Genomic DNA, 21,926 nt, shown 5'->3' on the forward strand with positions numbered 1-21,926 from the left:
AATAATTTCAAATATTTTTAATATTAGACAGAAATGTCAATAATTATCTATATAGCACAGGTTTATATAGTGTCAGTAGTGATGTATGAACATGCAATAGAAGGAGCACTAACTCTGTATTTAAAGGACCAGCATTCAAATCCAAAGCTGTTACTTTTCTATCTATATGACTTCGGTCAAGTCACTTAATCTCTCTCAGTTTCCTCATCCATAAAATGAGAGTATTGAACTAGGTTAACTTCTAAGTTCTCTTTCAGCTCAAGATCTATGATCTCATGAGCTATTTGTCTATGATGCTATGAACTTCTCTCTGTCTTCTAGTTAAATTGCACTAGTCAATTTTTCCCTTTATGCTTTTATGTTTCCCACCACTTTCCCACTGCTTAATTATACTGATATCCAGAGAAAGCTTAAAAAGGGGCAAATTTCAGATGAAGTCATGATCAATGTAGTACAGAGTAAGCAAGGATGAAGAGATAATCAAAGATATGAGATTGTTTCTTGGTTTCTAGTTTCAATTGGATATAGCAGGGGGTACTTCTAATTTCCTTTTCTTTTCCTTATAGAAGTTGAGAATTTCAAAGTACTTTAAAATTATATACTCAAACATTCTTATTTTATAGATAAGGATGGTTTCAATCCAGAAAGGTCAAGTGATTTATCTGAGGCCATATGGAGAATTAGAAATAATATGTGACAAGAACTCAATTTCTTGATTCCTAATCCAATGATCCTTCTATCATACTAGTCAGAATTATAATTAATGAAAATATATGCAGTGAAAATTTGAATAATGCAACCATTGCACCATTATTCACTAATCAGCAGGACCTAGATGTACTTTCTCCATTGAATGTTGATCAGAAACTCTTAATTGCTGAAAAGCTATCTAAGAAACTTATCATAGCTGCAAAATGCAACACTCATTGATCAATGAGTTTGGCAGACAATACACACACACACACGCACACACACACACACACACACTCCATTCTTAAGCTCCTAGTTGAATCATTCTAGCTTGGTAAGACATTTTTTGGCATAGACTTAGGAACTGTGATCACAAATGTGCCAATATCAGGCATTCCGAGTTATAGTATTCAATTTAAATGGGGTTTTCCCTAAAATCATTTAGACAGAATAAGTAGTAAAGAATGCTGTTATACAAACAGGCAAATTAGTTGACTTCTCTAGATTTCATATCAATTTCTGAACTGAAATGAGAGGATTAGACTATATGATCTTTAAAAGCTCTTTTGGCTTTAACATTCTAAAATTTATTCACTCATTAAAATATATGATCTTGCTCCAAACAATTTCCATTATTTCATCCTTAGATAGAAATATTTACAAGTCTCTCTCTTTACTATATACAGAAATGGAAAAAAAATTGGGGAAATACAAATAATTCTGCCCCAAATAATTTGGGAAGGATCAATGAAAAATTTGCCCAGCTGTCTGGGAAGAATTGATGAGAATAAAGAGACAACTGTTGGGAGAATCTGTTTCCCTGTGAAGTTCTATAAACATTAAGAGCACTGAGGTGAATGAGACATATCACCTAAGCATTAGAGGAGATATAAAATGATAAATCACCTTGAGACAATATGAAATTAGGATTTACTTATAAAGTACTAAAAAAAATGAGTCCTACAGACTGAAAGAAATCTTTTGTCTGTTAGGCTGGAGGCTATTGGTCACAGTACAAAATAACACTACAAAGTTAGTTTTAATTAATGGAAGTGGTCAGGTCTGACACTATGTATTGGTCTGTAAATATGCCCTGCTGAGATGGAATCTGGGTTCTTTCCCTCTATGTTCTTGGATAGAGAACAATGAAATGAGTTCCATATGCTGAGAATCAAGGAAAATTGAAAATTGAAAAAAATAGGCAGGACCTGCTATAAAATAAGGCTCTTGATCCCCTCTGCTGTGAGATACTGAATATATCAAACAGAACAATGCCAGGATCTCAAAGAGATGAGAACTGTCAAAAGATTGTCATATGCTAATGACTGAGGAAAGATACAAGGGCTATGGTAAAAGGGACTTGTAAGTGTGGAACAGTAAACCTAATACATTATAAAGATAACATTTTCAAACCTATAGTTAATGATTTTTATTGTTTATGTCTAACTCTTTGTGACCCCATTTGGAGTTTTCTTGGCAAAGAGAGTGTAGTGGCTTGCCATTTCCTTATCCAGGTCTTTTTACAGAGTAGGAAACTGAGGCAAACATGATTAAGTCATTTGCCGGGGTCACACAGATAGTAAATGTCTGAGGACAGATTTGAATTTAGATCATCCTTACTCCAGGCCCAGTACTCCATCCACTGTGCCACCTAGCTGTCCCCATATCTTTAATATGTGATAATAATTATGCCATATATGTTGACAGTTATAAGAAACAAGATTGCAAGAAAAAACAATAGTCATGAAGAACAGCCTTAACGAGATGGGCCTGGGAACTTGTACTTGGACATATCCATGAAGAGACAAGTCTACCTCGCCTGCAGCACTACCAAGAAAGCAATGTAATAAAATGTAAACAATATGGAATTTAGAGTCAGGAGACCTCAGTAGAAATTCCAGCTGACATTTAATATCGTGTAACTTAGGGAAAACCTCAGTTTTCTAACCTGGAAAATGGATGTGTTAGACTTCATGAACAAGAAGGAACCTTCCAACTTTGATGTCTTCTATTAATGTAGTTATGCTGCTCTTACTGGACATGTTATTGACTAGTCTTATGTAATTCCTTCCAAATCTATAGTTTTTGTTGGTCCCTGCTGGTGTTAACTCATCTCATGATTGCTGTTAGTTTTGTCTGATGTAGTAATACTTAATATGAGTCTGAGATGCTGCTTGCTTTTGGCTTTAGCGATAGTGCTATATATTTTTTTCTCATAAGTATTTGCTCTTGCCATGATTTTTTAAATGCAACGTCCTTCAACATTCTTTGGAAAATACAAAATCCTTAAACTATCCAGTATCCAGCCATTGGACTAGAGAAACAAAGCAAAACAAAATATAATGGATGAAAGAAGGGGGAAGGAAAAGAAAAATCTTTACTTGACTTTGCATTGTTTTTGTTTGTTTATGTTTTCTTTACCTAATGAGGATTCTTTTTTCCCCAGAATTCTGACCACAAGGAGAGCATCAAACTTTATGAAAAACAGAGGTTACTCTTAGTAAATTAGCTTCTTCATACTTAATTCTATTTTTGTACCATTCTCTGTTCACTAGAACATGAGTCTCTCTGCTAGTGACTATTTTCTAGCTGAGGATTCACAAATCTATATGTCATATTCTGTTTTCTCAGATTAGCAATTTGCTTTCTGTGCTGGGTCTAGAGGCTGCCCCATTGATCTGCTCTGCTATTGAGCTAGGACCAAGAGTCTCAGTTGCTGGCCTTCTGTGATTAAGAGTCTCTTATTAGCTTCACCAGCCCCGCCATCTGAGCTGAACTGAACAGCCCTTTAACTGCAGTGAGACTGATGTTTCTTGAAGTCCTTCCAATCTATCTTGAGCAAACAGAGCTCTAGCAATTTCCTGCCATCTTGGCTCCTCCTCCTCACCTATCTGTTATTCTCAACCTGGTTCAGTTTGTTTACCAAGATAGTTTTGAACTGATTGTCCATACCAAGACATAATGAACAACCATAGCCTGTCCTTTTATGAACAATAAAGAAAAAGACTATGCTCCAAGGCAATAAATCTTGGCAAAATTCTATTTTTAATAACCTAAGTTATTGACCAACTAATATCTCCTTATTGCACATTTACTATCTGGTAGCCATTTTGAGGAATAAAAGAATGTGGTACTCTATTCTCAAGTAATTTTTAGTTGAGGATTGGACATCAGATTTATCTATACAAAAGAAGTATAGAAGACCAGAACATTATATCCCACTCTTTTATTTTATACCTGAGTAAAATGAAGCTCAGTAAGTTTAAGTAATTTGGCCATTGTCATTCAGTTAATTTGCATAAGAGGCTGTATTTGATTCAGGTCTTAATGACTTAAGTCCAAGATCTGTCTAGTTCTGTTCATAAACTTATACTCCTTTCTTCTGTCTTCACAAATCAATCAATACACTTCAGTTAATTGCCTCATTCATTTTCATTTTCATTCATCAATTGACTTGCACTAGATTTTTTTATTATCAATCAGTATCAATCAACATATTCATTAAGTCCTTACCACTTGCAGGTCTTGTGCTACATACTAAGGATACAAAGAAAAACAATAACAGTCCCTGTATTCAAGTAACTTACATTCAAATTATAGAAAAACACAATGAAAATAAATACATGTTACATATAGAATAGATGAAATAAAACCCCAGGGGGCAAACTCTAGTAATTAGGGAAACCAGGAAACAAAAGGCCTCCTAAAGATAGAGTTTGATCTGAGTCTTGAAGAAAGTTCTGATTTCTAGGAAGTAGAAGGTGGGATGGGGAGGGAGGGGAGACATTCTAGGGATAAGGACGATATAGGAGAGGGAGTTTCATATCTGAGGAACAGCAAGTGTGCCAGTATGGCCAGATTGTAAAGTGCCTGATGGGAGAAGGAAAATATAGTTAAGACTGAAAAGGTAGGAATTGGCCACGTAATAAAGACCTTTAAATGCCAATAATAAAAAGCAACAATGCTTTGGTTTATTATTTATGTGTGTGTATGCATATATGGTCTAATATATATCTATATATACACACATATGTGTATGTACATTATATTGATACACATATATGTTACATGTTATATATTATCTATTTTCCAGAGCTTTCAAATGCCTTCATATTGACGGTAATGTGCTTCTAAAATATATACATATATAATTTAAATATATGAGTTTTAAAAATATGATACCCTCTCTAAAAAAGGGAAAAAGCATTCTAAAGTGATGGAAGTTGAATCAAGCAAGAGCCTAGGGTTGCTCAGATTCCAAATCACTGTGTTAAACTGTATTTTATTATGCTTTAATGTACACTTAAAATATATTTAAATGTTACCATTAAGTAATTTAGCAAGCCAGCTGAGATACAACAGAACAATGAACATGTTTTGTTTGATTTTAAAACATTCTAGTCATTGTATTTTGGACAAGGAAATGATCTGACAAAAGAGAAGGGACAGAAAAGCAATGTTGAGACAGAGAGAGAGGGAGGGAGGGAAAGAAGGGAAGAAGCAAGAAGAAGATGGAAAGAAAGAGAGATTTATTATTCAAGGAGATTTACACATGATTATTGTTTCCTTAAAACTTACTATATCCTACTATGGATGGAAACTTTTCACCAACTAGAACTCACAGTAACCTTTGAAAATCAAAATTATATGTATAGAACCCTCTTTGTGGATGTGCAAGTATATGTGTAATCTTAATAAGGCTGAGAACTCTGTTTTTAGAGAAAACAATAATGAGCCATAATAACAAGTCTTCAGGAGTCTATAATGACAACTGGGGATTATTACTACTGTTTTTCTTGTGTACCCAGAAAGATAAGCTATAATATATATCTATATATAATAGTCCAGAGTGGATATATGTATGTATGTGAATGGATATATATGCACTAATGTATGGATGTATATAGGCATATAAATGAACATGTGTATTGTGTATACATACATACATATACATTTATATTATGCCCTAAGTTAAAATATTTATATGGGTCTTCTTCATTGTCATTCTTATTCCAGAACTCACACTCCTTCCATCTGTTGGCTTGTTTGGTAGAACAATGATTAATTAGAGCTGGCTGGCTCTGTTGGTAATTTATACTCAATTAATAGAATCCTCATAACATCATTTGAAAATTTCATAGACTGCTTGTACACCCTAGTGGGAGAAATTGGTCAAAGCATTTATCTAAAGGAAGAAAACAAAACTATAAAGTATGTCAAGCTTTTAAGCATCACCTTAAAAGCTAGATTTGCTCAAGCAACTTGAAATATTGTTAACAAACTAACATCATGACATCTGATATAAAACTACTGAAGCCTAGCTAAGCTATCAGTATAATAAAAATTTGGCAACTTTGGAGCTGCAATATAGTCAAGATTGGCAACTAAAGATTAATCAAATTTTTGAATTCAAGGCTCTTTTGTTCTGGGATTTATCCCTAGCTATATTGGAAAAGATTAAGTTAGAACTTGACATATAAAGTAGAGGCTGACTAGGGATTGATTCCTATGAAAATGATGGGAATTTTCTTTAGGTTAGATATTAGGAATAACAAAGTGGTGTCAGATTTTTCCCCTTTAAGCCAATATTCATTTGAACTTTTATTTAAATTTAAAATTACTTTGACCTAAAGACTTGAATGGAGTTTAAAAGAATCCTTCTGATATTTGAAAATGAGTGATTCACTATTATATGATGCAAAGAACAATGTGCTACTCTTGGGTGTTAGTCCCAGCTATTTCTAAAACCCTGTAACCTGGAATAATTGACTTAAATTCTTTGGGCCTCACTTTTCTGATCCACATAATGAGGGTGTTTAGACTAGATAATTTACAATTTCCCATCTAATTTAACTATTTAATCTAAATCATGCAATAGTTTTGTTTTTTCTCCTTTAAACAATATTATTCAGATGATGAAAAGTTAAAGCTGGCATAAAAATCTATATAATATTTAAAACCTATAATATTCAATTGTGCCAATATATTAATACCTATTTAATTAATATTATTATTTAGTAATATATTAGGTGACTACCCTCACATTCCTAGAGCACTTTAAGGGTCCCCCATCATTGTTATCTCAATAGCCTTATAATGCAAGTATTAAAATACCATACCCAGGAATGTCAGAAAAATTAAATGCTTTTGTCCAAGTTGACACACTGAGTTAGTATTGGAAAAAATATTTGATATCAAATCTTCTGACTTTTAAGTTCAACAGTATCTCTAATGCATTAAATTGCCTATACAACCAACTCTCCATTATCTACACAAAGGGAGGAGGAGGGCATAACAAAATATCTAAAGCAACAGTAAATCAAAAGAAACAAATTTTAAATAGTATTTAGTTTTGTCTAAGGAAGGCATTTTTGTGTTTTGTTTTCCAGAAATAATAATGTTGGCTTTCATTTCCAAAACAAATGAACTGATATAGCAGCTAAAAGACTTACATTCTAATTTTATTTTACAAATGAAAGTGAAAGATAAAAAAGAAATTTGCAAGAGTAATATAGGAAACATTTCTGAATTACCCAAATTCAAACCACTGAGAATTGACTACAGGTCAGCTTTTACTACCAGATTCGAAGGTCTTTTATTAGTTTTCACTATCCCTGCTCCATCCTGATTTCCTTATAGCTTTTAATAGTTTTGATTATCCTGCTGGCTTACTTAATACTTTCTCTCCTCTGACTTTCATAATTATGGGTGTCCTGATTCTTCTCCCACCCCTTTTTCTCTCTGCAGGTTCTCTTCTTCTTTTTGTCCCTTCTATTGAAGAGCCTGTCAATATAATTTCTTTCCTCATTACATTCTATTCTTGGGCATCTCATCCTTTCCCATAGGTCTAATTAGTTCCTTTGTTCAAGTAACTCCCACATCTCTATTTTATGTCCCAGACTATTTTCTGAATTTTAGTTTTTTCTTTCCAACTGTTTATTGAACAGCTCTACTTAGATTCTATACTTTCCTCTTACAATTTGCTCCAAGCCAAGCTCATTATGTTTTCTTTATCTGTTCCTTTTTTTGATTTCCCTTTTTCTATCAAACATACAATACATTTAGAGCTGGTAGACACTAAGCAGGGGTCCTCAAACTTTTTAAATAGAGGGCCACTTCACTGTCTCTCAGACTGTTGGAGGGCCGGACTATAGTAAAAAACAAAAACTTTGTTTTGTGGGCCTTTAAATAAAGAAACTTCATAGCCCTGGGTGAGGGGGATAAATGTCCTCAATTGCTGCATCTGGCTTGCGGTCGTAGTTTGAGGATCCCTGTGACTAAAGGTTATCTAATTCAACCCTCTCATTTTATAAAGAAAGGAAATGGGAACTGTGGAGATTAATTCACTTTCCCAATGCCATACAACTAGTAACCACCAAAGCTACAATTAGAACTCTGGCCTTATAACTAAATCCAGAACTGTTTAAATAGTTCCATATTATATAATCATTCTTAGTAACTTAGGCTCAAAACTTTAATGTTATCTTTAATTCCTCTTTTCCTTCTCTCTCTTCTTCTTCTTTTCCCTCTGTTTTCCTCTCCTTCTGTCTTTTGCTTTTATATCCAAACAGTCATTATATTCTATTGATTATACCTCCAAGGTATCATTCTCATCTAAACCCTCTCCTCTGCTCAGAACTCAAGGTCTTATAAACTCTTGACTGTGCTTATGAAATAACACAAATACTTTTTTTTTCTTCATCAGTCTCTCTCCTTCAATCTATTTTGCATACTTACCACACAAATTTTACTAATTCACAATTCTCTTGACTTCGTTCTATTTTTCAAAAAACCTTCACTGCCTCTCTAAAAATAAAATCCAAAACTTCTACCTTGCTACCTTGCAAGGTTCTTCACAATTTGACTCCAATTTATTTTTTCAAACTTAACTAAAAAATTCACCCCTTTATGCGCTAATCAAACTAGATAGTGATCCATTCAAAAATCATTTTCTATATGTCTTTTTATCTTACTATTATTGTATCTTTGCTTTTTCTCTAGATTTGGGTTGTTCACCTTGTCTTCACCATCTGCTGGAATCTCACTCATCAATCAAAAGTTGAATCAAATCTATCTTTTCTGACTTATTTCCCACTATTTCATTATATGTATAATATGGCTCTGTTAAAGTCATTGTTCCCTTGAATTGTCCTTTGTGTTTCTGTTTCATTATTGATGTTGCTCTCTTCTTCTGCAATGCCTTTAAATTTGAAACTTTTCTTAATGAAATCCAGACTATCTTTCAAGGTTCAACTCATATGTCATTTTCTCTGTTTAGCATTTCTCTTTATAAATAATGATTTAAAGTATTTACTCAATGACTGTTGATAGTTTGAATTTATTCTTGTAAGTACTTGCCTTTTTTGTCATTTATCAATTGGAGATTGGCTCCTGACTTCATATATATATTTTTATGTGTGATTCTGACTTTCTAGACTACAAGACCATAATTTAGTTCCAGTCTCACACCAAACCTTCCTGAAGATGTATGGTCTTCTCACTCTGGAATACGCATTCATCCATTTCTTCTTCGATTGCTGAATTCCTTCATTTTGGAGAGTGTCACAAACTGGCCAACCTTCATTCCCCTACTGGTTGTGCTTCTGATTTTCTGAATTTAAAAATTATACATCTGCATAGCTACCTTCATCTCTACTCCTTTCAATTGCGAGGGAAAAAAAAACCTTAAAAACCTCCCATTGAGAAGCAATAATTTCTTCTTCAGATTTTTGGCCAGCAGAATAGCATAGTGAACAGAGAAATAGGGAAATTGCATTCAAATGGATTAGTGCTGTAGCCTTGTTCAGAAAATTATATACTTATTTCCATCTTTAATTATAAGACATAAAAGTGACAATCTTTCATATTCTATATTCCATTAACATGTATCTCATTAAAAAGTAAATGTTAAAATACCTTTGGGGCCTAGAGTCACCTATAAGTCAACCTTCACCTTCTGGAGAAAAATTAAAATTGTTCTTGTTAAAATCCCTCTGGGTCTTTGGCAGCTGTAAGGAGTAGGGGAATAACTACTAGAAGGATCTATATATTTTATAGAACAATCTAACTGGTAGTACAAAATTTTTTAAAAATCCAACAAATCCCTATAACACACAAAGCAATTTAAATATGTCTGAACCCATCTCTTATTAGAATAGGAAGGTTAAATTTAAAAGAAATAAAGAAAAGTCCCAAAGAAATAGAGGGCTCCCCCAAATAGAGTAAGTATTCAGGTTGATTGCTTGACATTTCCAAATCATCAGACAAAACTTTCTATAGTCCATTAGAATCTTAGGCAAGCTAACTGCACTCGTGTAAAGCAAGCAGTTTAGGATCTTTGAACTTTCCCTTGATCTCATCTTAAAAATTCAATAAAACCAAAATATGATTCTTAGCTTATTCCATTAAAGATAAATTCAAAATTCCTAACTGCTCAAAGTCCACCACAATTTAGGAAACAATCTACTTTTCAATGATATATGATAAACAATGTATTTCAATAATAAATGAAATATTTAAGTGCCTACTTTATACTAAACACTGAACTAATTATTAAAGGTGTACATAAGAAAAAGAAAAAACAACTCCTGCCTTAAGATGCTTACCATCTAATGGGGAAAGACAACACACAGAAAGAGTTGATATTTGGGGGGTGGGGAGAAAGGAATAAAAGAAATATCTAGTATTCAAGGCATAGAATGATGGTAGTGGAGTCAAATCCAAAGATTGAGGCCGGTGGAAATGGGTAGGCAGACCCTCTTAAATCAAGGATTTGGGAGGTGTTTTTCCTCAAACCTCTAGCCCCACAAACAGAGGACAGAGATTACTCAAGATACTGATGAGTGTAAGTACCAAAGCTAATAAAATTTCTGAGATGATCAATTTCCTGATGACAAGCTTTTACTGGAAGAATGATGATGATGGATACAAGGAGTGCACCTTTTCTAGCCTTTCTTTCTCACAGAAAATCTGTCCCCAGTTACATTCAGTATAATTCTTGTTTCTTTGCTTTTGCTCACACAATTCATAAGTTCATAGATTTGGAAGTGGGGACAGATCTAAGAGATGATGTAGTCCAACTCTTTAATTTTACATGTAGTACTAATTTCATTCAGTCTTTCTCTCTCCCAAGCTTATAGAGTGATAGGAACTAGAGCAAAGAGAAATCATAGAAAGAAAAGACACAGCAAAAACATAGAGTAATCCTCAAGATCAGAAAGAGGGAATAAAGGGACATATAAAAGGGTTAGGGGAAAAATGGGTCTTTTGCATGGACTGGCTGCTTAGAAATTGCTCTCTGAAAATACTAAACTGGGAAAAAAATTTGAAGCAAATTACTCTGAAAAGGCCTTACACAATACAGATATAAAAAAGATCCATTTCCCAATGAATAAGTAATCAAAGAATAAATATATTCAATTCTCAAATGAAGAATTTAAATTGTGAACAAGATAAAAATACTAGTAACAATAGGAATGCAAATTAAAACAACTCTGAATTTTATCTCACACCCAGAGTGGCAAAAAATAAAAATGAAAATGATAAGTGTTAGGGGAATATAGAGTGATCTTTGGGAATGGATCCATAGAACATATTTATATAAAAAGAATGGAATATTATTTCACTATAAGAGATGATAATGAGAAAATTTGGGGGACATTGCAAATCTTGTATGAACTGATGTACGATGAAGATAACACAATCAGATGACAACTTACATAGTAATTACTATATTGTATAGGAAAACAACAGATTTCAGAAATCTGATCAATGTAAAGATCAATCACGATTTCAGAAAATAAATGGTTAATCTTGTTTCCTACCCCTTGGCAGAATGGTGATAAATAAAAGAGTATAGAATATGATAAAGGTTTTTAGATATAGCACATATGTTTTTGTATAAATATGTTTTACTTTTCTATGCTTATTTATTATCATTTAGGAGGAAAGTTATTAAGGAGGAATGGAGTCTTTGAGATCCATCTTTAACCTTATATAGACCACTACATGTTTTAGGAGCTATGTATTACTGACATTTTATTATTTCTTTTATACTAGGGGACAGTACCAGAATATTATAATTACTACCAAAGAGTTCTACAATGGTAGTCATGCTCTGCAGAAGAAAAGAGAGAGTAAACCAAAGAGTAAACCAATGTCACTCACTTTAAATTCTAATATTGATATATCTTTTCAATAGCTTCCTCCACTCCTTAAGCAACTTGTATCCCCACAACTTCAGTTAAGTAGCTAAGTGGTGCAGTGGATAGAGCATTAGCCCTAGAGTAAGAGAACTTGAGTTCAAATCCAGCCTCAAACACTTACTTAGCAAAGTGATCCTGGGCCAGTCATTTAATCCTGTTTTCCTCAATTGCTCATCTGTAAAATTAGCTGGATAAAGAAAAGGCAAAAAACTCCAGTATCTTTGCTAAGAAAACCCCAAAATCAGATTCAACAATAGCAACTAACTCAATTATTCATATGACATTAAACATATTCAAAAATATTGTGGATCAGCTAAGAGCTGGTGTGTTAGAACTAATTTTAATTAGGTAGCTCCTCTGTAAAATGAGGCATTTGGATTAGATGGTCTCTAATACAAATGTAGAAAATAAAGGCTATTACTCTATAGAGAAAGATGGAGAAAGAAAATCCTTGATTTTCCAGTAACCACAAAGAACATAGAACTGAATTTATTAATCTGCCACCACAGGCCATGCACAAATTATTGGGCTGAATATGGGATTGCCTTTAGTGACTAGGTATCAATGACACCTGGTGGCATTAAGATGAAGAAACTGAGTCCCTGTAAAGTTAGGGTACATAAATACACAAGAACACAGATATTAAATGACAGAACCAAGTTTCAAACTTAGATCATAGAATTCTAAATCCAGTATTCTTCCCATCATATCATGTTGCCTCTTTCTTAGACTTAAGTATTTTCCTCTTTATGAATTCAAATTCTTTCACCCTTAGATGCCCAGAACAAGTCCCACATTTGACATAAAGCCATTACTGGCCACACTGATTTCTCTCTTATCTATACTCCTAAATCATGCATTTGACCATTTTAAGATGCCAAATTAATACTATTAAGGATTGAAGTTATAGATCTTTTGTCTTTTTTTGTTATATATACAAACTCTTAGCAATCTCCTTCTCTAATGCCTGTCTCTACCTGTGTGTCCTGGACAGGTTACTTAAACTTGCTGACTTTCTTCATCTATAAAATGAGGGAGTTGGACTAGAAAATGTCTAAGGCCTTTCCAGCTCTAAAATCTTTGTATCAATGTCCCAAATTCTAATAACCTTTTCCCCTTTAGATATCACATGTAACTATGATTGCTTCTATTTCATTGTATTTGTATTATGGCTACTTAGGTATACATGATATCTCTCTAGTAGACTATGAGTCCTCATGAGTCTAAGCAATTTTAACATTGCAAGTCCCCTACTACCTAGCATGATGTTCCATAAACATAGGTGCTTAATAACATTTGTTCAATTCAGCTAGTTAGTCAATAAATATTTATTAAGCCCAATATGTGCCAGTCACTGTCCTAAACATGGAGGAATAAAAAGAGAGGTAAAAGACAGTCCCCTGCTCTCAAGAAGTATACAATCCTATAGGAGAGCTCCGTTGAATTACCTTAAGAAATAACTTTTTTTTTTTTTTGAGGCAGTGGGGGGGAGAATTCTGGGCTTGGAATCAACAATAGATCTGGAAATAAGACTAACCATTGATACTAGTTTTATGACTATAAGAAAGCCATTTAGCCTCTCAAAATCTATCATTTATCTTCACAGAGTCCTAGTTTCCATCTGTAAAACCAAGATTATAATTGTGGCTCTTTTCTTGGAAGTTTGATGTACATCATTTTCAAATCCTTATCCCCTGTCTGAAGATGGATGGGACATTGTGGTTTGGTCCCAAAAATCAGAAAACAGAGCAGGAAGTGTCATGTTTTGATATTGGGTTGATTAAAGATCCTTGAAATCCTAAAGTCATGCCTTCTATTAGTGTTACTTCTCCAACAAACTTTAAGTAAGAGAAAGGACCACATCTGATTATGTTTCTGATGCTTTTCAGTGCCTGACACAGTGTCTTATATATAAATCAATTCCTTATTAAATGATGGAATCATTGTAGGGGAAATGACTAAACCATGAGCAAAGTTCACAGGAAGTTTTAATCTTTCTGGTATTACTCTGCTGCCAAAATTCAATGCTTTCATGTCAGAAAGAAAACTTTAAAATTCTTCATGAACAAATGAGACTTGCACATGTATATCAAAATGAAACACTTTCATTTGAATTTCTGCTTGGTTTCTCAGCTCTGTCATGTTTACTTCTCTTTCACAATATTTAATAGATAATGAAAAATTATTCCACATACTTAACTATAGAATGGGGAAATGGTAGCAACAGTTTTCATCATAACATTTGATACCATCCTAGCCAAAAAAAAAAAAAAAAAAAAACTCTTTGGTAGAGGGATTTTTTTTAATTGATTATACTTAACCATGAAATTTGAGTCCAAGTGGAAAAAAAAGTAAAAATAACTTGTAATGATATTTAATTAATATAATAATGACCAAACCGCAAACTCTTTTGTTGACAAAGTTGGTTGAAAATAGACCAGTAGGGACTTAAGGAAGAGGTATAATTTAATGATTAAACATATTTTATGTTTTTGCATTTGGTGTTTCCAATATAGAAAGATGTAGCGTAGTGATATGTGCAATCATTCCAATATACAATATATTTAAATGACACATTAAGCTATATGGAATAATTAACATATATTCACTATTTCAAGCATTAAGACAACTTTATCTGGAATATGTCATCATCCTCATTTTAAAGATGAAGAAATTGAATCTCAGAAAAATGAAGTAATTTGTCCATTGTCAGAAATTTAACAAGGGCCAGATGTAGGATTTGTATTAAGTCCTTTCTAACTAAAAGTGTAGCTTTCTATTCATGACACACAATATACTGCTTTTTCTTTTCTTATGTTAAAGATTGCATTGTTTTATTTTTATTTTATTTTCCAGTTATGATTCAATAAAATGAATGAACCCAGAATAAACTCATTTTATTAAGTTATTACACTGACAGATTAGGGAAGGCCATGAAAAAAGTATACACAGAATCCCAAAGCACTGCACAGAATCACTCATTATGTATTTCTGGGCAAGTTGGAGGGACAGGGACCAAAGGAAAATATAGTTATATAACTTCTAACCTAGTTAAATGATTAAACCCAAATATTCCTCATCTTCAAACTTGAGAAAGGTCCTATATAGAATGCCCAAAGATTTTCTTAGTCTATTCTAGTCAACATTTTTATCATTGGCTTAGCATGCTTAATCAATTTTCAAATGATACAAGGCTGGATGAAGCAGCTAAAAAGTTGAATGACAACATCAAGATACAAAAAAGATCAGTTACAATGATTGCCTGAATAAAAATGATGAAATGTAATAAAAATCATTATAAAGTTTTACTCTAGATTTCTAAAATGCAAATGCACAAACACAAGATGGAGGAAACATGTCTGAGTACAGTCCTTGTTGAAAAAGGTTTAAAGTAATGAAGCAAACAGAAGTTCATTATGAGTCAAATGTCTGCCACAGCAGCCAAAACTGTCAATTTGATCCTGAGTTGTGTTCTAGTCATATTTGGTATTTCAAGAACTAGAAATACAATCAGGTATATTTACAGGCTTCATGGACAATATAAAAAATTACCAGTGGATATATTCATGCATACATAAGAGATACAATGAAAAATCTATAAATCTGATTTACTTTCCCAACACTCATAAGGTTCTTGTCTTTGTCATGGAGAAATGAAGCTAAATAGATAAATGGTCCCATAAGTACCTCTCTTTCCAAACATTATTCAAAATCCCAAGAGAATGTAGGGTCCTAAATAAACATACTCTACCTCTATTCTGCTTTCAAAGCAAATAAAAATGCTATAAATACCAGAGATTCAGTGCTTTCAGATGACATTATTTTTCTGTATTCCTTGAATATGGAAACGACTCGATGATGTTTGTCAAGTGCATAATAATAAAAAGAAAATTTTAAAATAGATGATAAGGATACCAAGATAAGGTCAAAAGGGGCACATAATTTAGACATAAACAGGATACCACAAGCAAACTGGGGAGCATAGAATAGTTTATATGTCACATTTATGGATAAAGGAAGCATTTAAGATGCCCTCAAAAAAGAGAGAGAATGAGATAGCAATTATTACAAAATGTAAAATAAATAATTTTAGTTATGTTAAATTTAAAACAATTTTACACACACAAAATCAATGGAACCTAAATTAGAAGGAAAATAAAAATCAGGGAGGAATTTTTTTTTTACTCCTGATAAAGGAGTAATTTCTCAAATAGATAGAGAAATGAGTTGAATTTATAGGAATGCACATCATTCTCCAGTTGATGAATGTTCAAGGAACATGAATAGGCAATTTTCGGACAAAGAAATCAAAGCTATCCATAATCATATGAAAAAAATGCTCTAAATGACTATTGATTAGAGAAATGAAAATTAAAACAACTCTAAGTTACAACCTCATACCTGTCAAATTGGCAGATATAGCACAACAGGAAAATGACAAATGTTGGAGAGGATGTGGGAAAATTGGGACACTATTGCATTGTTGGTAACTTTATGAACCGATCCAACCATTGTAGAAAACACGAACAATGTCCATAGGGCTATCAAAAGCATACAATTTGATTCAGCAATATTACTACTAGATCTGTACCCCAAAGAGATTTAAAAAGGTCAGGGGGAAGACCTTTTAGTACAAAAATAGTTATAGCAGCTCTTTTTATGGTGGCAAAGAACTGGAAATTGAGGGGATGCCCTTCACTTGAAGAATGGCTAAACAAGTTATAGTAAATGATTGCAATGGAATATTATTGTGTTATAAGAAATGATGAGCAGAGTAATTTCAGAAAAAACCTGAAAATATTTACATGAACTGATGTAAATCAGAGTAAAGTGTAAAGTGAGCAGAAATAGACCATTATACAAAATGAGAACAATAATGTACAGTAAACAATTATGAATGACACTTTTCTCATTTTCTGTTTTCAACAATACAATCATCTAAGACAATTACAAAGGACTCATGATGACATTACTATCTGCCTCCAAAGAACTGATGTAGTCTGATTTTCCATTTTCTTTCTTCTTTTTTCTTTTTTCTTTGGTTCTAGTTTTCTTCCATAATATAAGTAATATAGAACTATGTTTTATGTAATTTCACATGTGTAATCTATCAGATTGCTTACCATCTTGAAGAGAGAAGAAAGAGGAATGAAGAGAATTGAAAAAGAAATTGAAATGTTAAAAGTTGTTTTTACATGAAACTTGGGGAAAAGGAAAATATTATTTTAAAATAGATTGTAATGTCTTTTCAATGTCAGAATGTTTTTGGAAAGATGAGGATACTAATGCACTATTGGAAGAAATTTGGATCAAACATTCTGGGAGGCAATTAAGAATTATGCTAAAATGTGATAAAAATATTCATACCTTTTGATCCAAAGTTCCTACAGTTATATATAGCACCAATAGAAGAAGGGAGTTGAACTTAAAAATGGATATAACATGTTAAGAATACCAAAAATAGGCCTGGAAGGATCACATATAAGGAGGTGACAGCTGGGGCAGGGAACTATGTGGTCATAACCAGAGTTAGAGACCTGGATTAAAAGAATTAAGGGACTCTGTCAAGAGGTTCAACACAAAAATTTCATTGGTGACAGGGGAGGACAACAGAGGTCTTATTTTATTTTTTTTATTGTTCATACAAAACATTTGGAAGAAAAGTAGTTGCCCTTTGAATGAGGAATAGCTAAGCAAATTGTGGTATGTTAATGGCATAGAACATTACTACACTATAAGAAACAATGAATAGGGGAAGACAATGAAGCGTGGAAAGAATTATATGAACTAATGGAAAGTGAAATAAATAGAAGTGAAGTAAATACTAGAAACTCAATGACTACAACAGTGTAAATTCAGAGAACAACAAGCAAACAATTGAAACTTAATGCTGTGAAATTAAAATTACTAAGCCTAGATGCAAAGGGATATATAATACATATATACAATGTTTACCTATTATACCTTTATATATTAGTTAAAGGCTTAAAATGTATATAAATGAATATACTTATAGCCCACATTTTCAATGAACTCCCAATTGCCATATTAAAATGAATTTAAGGCAATATTAAATACTAATACTAAATAGCTTTCTTCATGAAATTAGAGCATGCCAATCTTTATAATTTATTTTATGTAAAGATATATTATGTGATATAAAATAATTTGAAAAACATAATCATTTATATAAATGAAAAAGTCGAATAAGGCAACTGGGAGCTTGAGAAATGTGAATTAAAGAGAGAAAGGACAGGTCTAATCAGTGCACCATATTGATTAAAGAGGTAGGAGAGTTGCATGTAAAAAGCTTCAGATCTTTCCTCGAATTCACTTTTTTTTTTTTTAATCACTGACTGACTCTGTTTCATCTGCCAAATACCATAATAGTATAGGACCTAAAAAATATAAAAAATATCACAGAAATGATTGTGATAATCATTCTAATTTCCTCTATCCTCAAGTAGAGGCCCAAAGTATCCTCTGGTACTTTGTCCTAGTACAAAGGTGTCTGAGCCAGGTATATATATGTCTTTGAGAACTCTGATTGTTTGCTGGATTCTTGGAGATGATAGTCTCATTCAGCCCTGGGACCAAACATTGATCCATTTAGTCCCAGTAAATCTCTTCCATTTAATAAATTATTAACTACTCTCTAATCTCTATCTTGCCTCAGTTTCTCTGGCATTACTATATATATCTTTATATTATATATATATATATTACACACGCACACATATATATCTATATATAGATATATATAGAGAGAGAAAGAAAAAGAGAAAGAGAGAGAGAGAGAGAGAGAGAGAGAGAGAGAGAGAGAGATGAAGAAGAAAGAGAGCACTTAAAGCCATGCAAAGCACTTTTAAAATATTTCTCTGCTATTATCCTCCTATTATCCCCATTTTACAGATGAAACAACTGAAAATGAGTGCAGTTAAATGATTAGGCCAATAACAGAACTAATAAACATTTGAGTCAGGATTCAAAGTCAAATCTTCCTGAATACAGGTTCAGCACTCTCTTTACTATGTAAAATTGTCACCTTCATGTTACTACCATTCAATAATCTTCAGTGACTGTTTAAATGGCAATTGAATAAAGGTCAAAATCCTCTGCCTCCAATATTTGGTACCAGCCTCCTTTTCCTGCCTCATGTTATTCTGCTGTATCTGCAAATCTGAACACAAATTTAACAGGTCAAAATTAGGGTTAGAATCATATTGATCCTCTTCCTTTAAAATGTCTCCTCTTCCTTCTCCTTCCTTCCTTCCTTCCTTCTCCTTCTCCTCCTCCTCTCCCACTTCCTCTTTTCCTCCTCCTCTCCCTCTCCTCTCCTCTCCTCTCTTCTCCTCTCCTCTTCTCTCCTCTTCTTTTCTGTTCTCCTCTCTCTCTCTCTCTCTTTCTCTCTCTCTCTCTCTCTCTCTCTCCTCTCCCCCCTCCTTTTAAAATCCAAGTCACACTTTAAAAATCAACCAAAATGCCACTTGCTTGAGTAAACCTTTTCCCATGTCCTCATTTGGCAGGAACTGTCTCCCTTCAATATCACAGAGTTCTTTGGCAACTCTCTAATACACGTATCAAATAATAATATGACCTTCAAAAGGCAAAGCCTCATTCATATTTAAACTTTGTATCTCTTCCATGTGTTATATAATACTCTGTATATATTTACATGTAATAAAATATATAAAATGCAATATATATAATTTAATATAATATACATAAATATACAAATATGGTATATAGTATGTATTTAATGAATGTTAAATTCAATAGAAAAACATACCCAACCCTATTTTAAAATGACAAGTGTTTCCTGAGGGGAAATAGGTTTCAAGGATGGGGGCAGCAAATTGTATGGTCCAGAGTGGGGGTAAGGATGGCTATATAATGGCACTGTGCGGAAAGTCAAAAAAATGAAGAAATCTATAAAATGAATTTGCCCACCTATTTTGGTAGCATTTTGTCAAATCTAATTCCTGTATATCTGGCCCATAAGATAGTAATTGTAAAAACTAGTAATTGTAAAACAGAAGCAAAGGGAGCTCTTAAAATGTATACTTAAGGAATGATCATTTCAAGTATTATTAGGTGAGTATATGATAGAATCTATAGCCCAGATTTTCAATGAGATCTCAATCAGTGTATTGAGACACCTCATTAAGGCAAAGGGCAAGAAGAAAGCTTGAATATTAAATAACTTTTATGGTCCAACATCTTTCTAAAACCAACTTTGGCTGCCCAAAATATCATTATAACTAGAAGCAGTGGGCATATCCCCTGCATGAGTAGATACTGCAAGGCACAAACAACTTTTGGGTGAAGTTAAATGTTTGTCCTGATTCTGTTGATGATGCCCTAATATTCAGGAAAACAGTTTATTTCTAGGACATACTCAACATCTTCCTAACTCCCTCAGCCTCTTCTCCCTTCTGATGGGAGAGCTAGAAAGTAGAACACTAAAGTTTACCTAATGATCTCCTTTATAGAGGGCATGGTGGAGACTTTGAAGTTCACTCTATTTTCCATCTTCAGTTCTCTTTGGTCTGAAATTCATAAAACAAGATGCCTTGTCCCCTGGTGTCCTTCCCTCCCCACTCCAACCCAATTTTCAGGCTTCCTTTTATGTATAGTCTTTCACCATTAGTAAACTCTACCCCCACCCCACCCCACCCCCATACATATCCTAGTGCTTAGCACAAGATCTGGTACATAAAAGGTTCTTAATAAATTTTTTTTAATTGAATTGACAAAGGCCCCAATATCCTTTTGTTCTTCTCCTCCTTGCCATCTAGTGCCATCTAGGAGAATGATTTGCTGAGAAGAGTAGGAGTAGTATGATAAGAATAAAAAGGAATTTAAAAAAATAATAGAAAAAAGATAAACTGGGCCAGAAGTTGGTTCAAAAGACTTCATAATGCTTAAGGACTCCTTAGCTATCCTGAGTATCTCTACCATAGTTCAGAAGGTACTCCCCAGTTGCACAGGTGCCATTATATAGGAAAAAGAAAGGAAAGAGGAAAGGAAAGGAAAGAAGAAAGGAGAGGAAAGGAAACAAAGGAAAGAGAAGAGGGAAGGGAGAAGGGAAGGAAAGGGGGACGAAAGGGAAAGGAGAAAGAAAGAGGGAAGGGAAGGGAAAGGGGAAGAGAAGGCAAAGGAGAAGGGAAGAGGAGAAATGAAAGGAAAAAGGAAGGAAGAAAGGAAGAGAGGGAAGAAGAAAGAGAAAAAGAGAGGAAGGAAGGAAGGGAGAGAGGAAGGAAAGGAGGGAGGAATGGATAGAAAGAAGGAAGGGAGAGAAAGAGTATTTATCCAGCACTTACTGTCTGTTAAATCCTGAGAAAAGCTAGTCCCTGTCCTAAAGAAATTTACATTCTAATGGGGAAGACTACACAAAGGGGAGTTGACAAGTAGGAGGGAGGGAGACTGAGAGCATATATGGGTGAGTGGGGAAGAAGGGGGGTATAGTTTTGAAATACAGAATCCAGAAATAGGACAATGTTGGCAATGAATACCTCAGGAGGAATTAACTAATGTGAAAAGGGGTTGCGCCTTATGGAAGGATATTTCAAGTTGAAAAAGCCTTCAGGAGTGTCAGGATCTTGAGGGGAAGGAGGGTCCAGGTGCTAAGAAAAGTTCCAGAATAAGACAGCAGCATAGACACATTTTAGAAGTCCATAAGTCAGGTACCATGGAGGACCATGTTTAAGGGGGTAAAGAGTTATGCATTGTCATCACCAAAGGTAGACCTCTGGGATTCAAAAGTTAAGAAAGATTCCAATAATTTTCAGCACACACACACACACACACACACACACACACACAATGTCATGGAAGATAGGAAAATGCAACAATGGTATCATTTGTGGCTCTCTTCAACAATGAGATGATTCAAACTAATTCCAATTGTTCAGTAATGAAGAGAACCATCTACACCCAGAGAGAGGACTGTGGGAACCGAGTGTGGACCACAACATAGCATTCTCACTCCTTCTGTTATTGTTTGCTTGCATTTTTGTTTTCCTTCTCAGG

The sequence above is a fragment of the Sarcophilus harrisii genome, chromosome 3, assembly GCF_902635505.1.
Source record: "Sarcophilus harrisii chromosome 3, mSarHar1.11, whole genome shotgun sequence".
Lineage (NCBI taxonomy): Eukaryota > Metazoa > Chordata > Mammalia > Dasyuromorphia > Dasyuridae > Sarcophilus > Sarcophilus harrisii.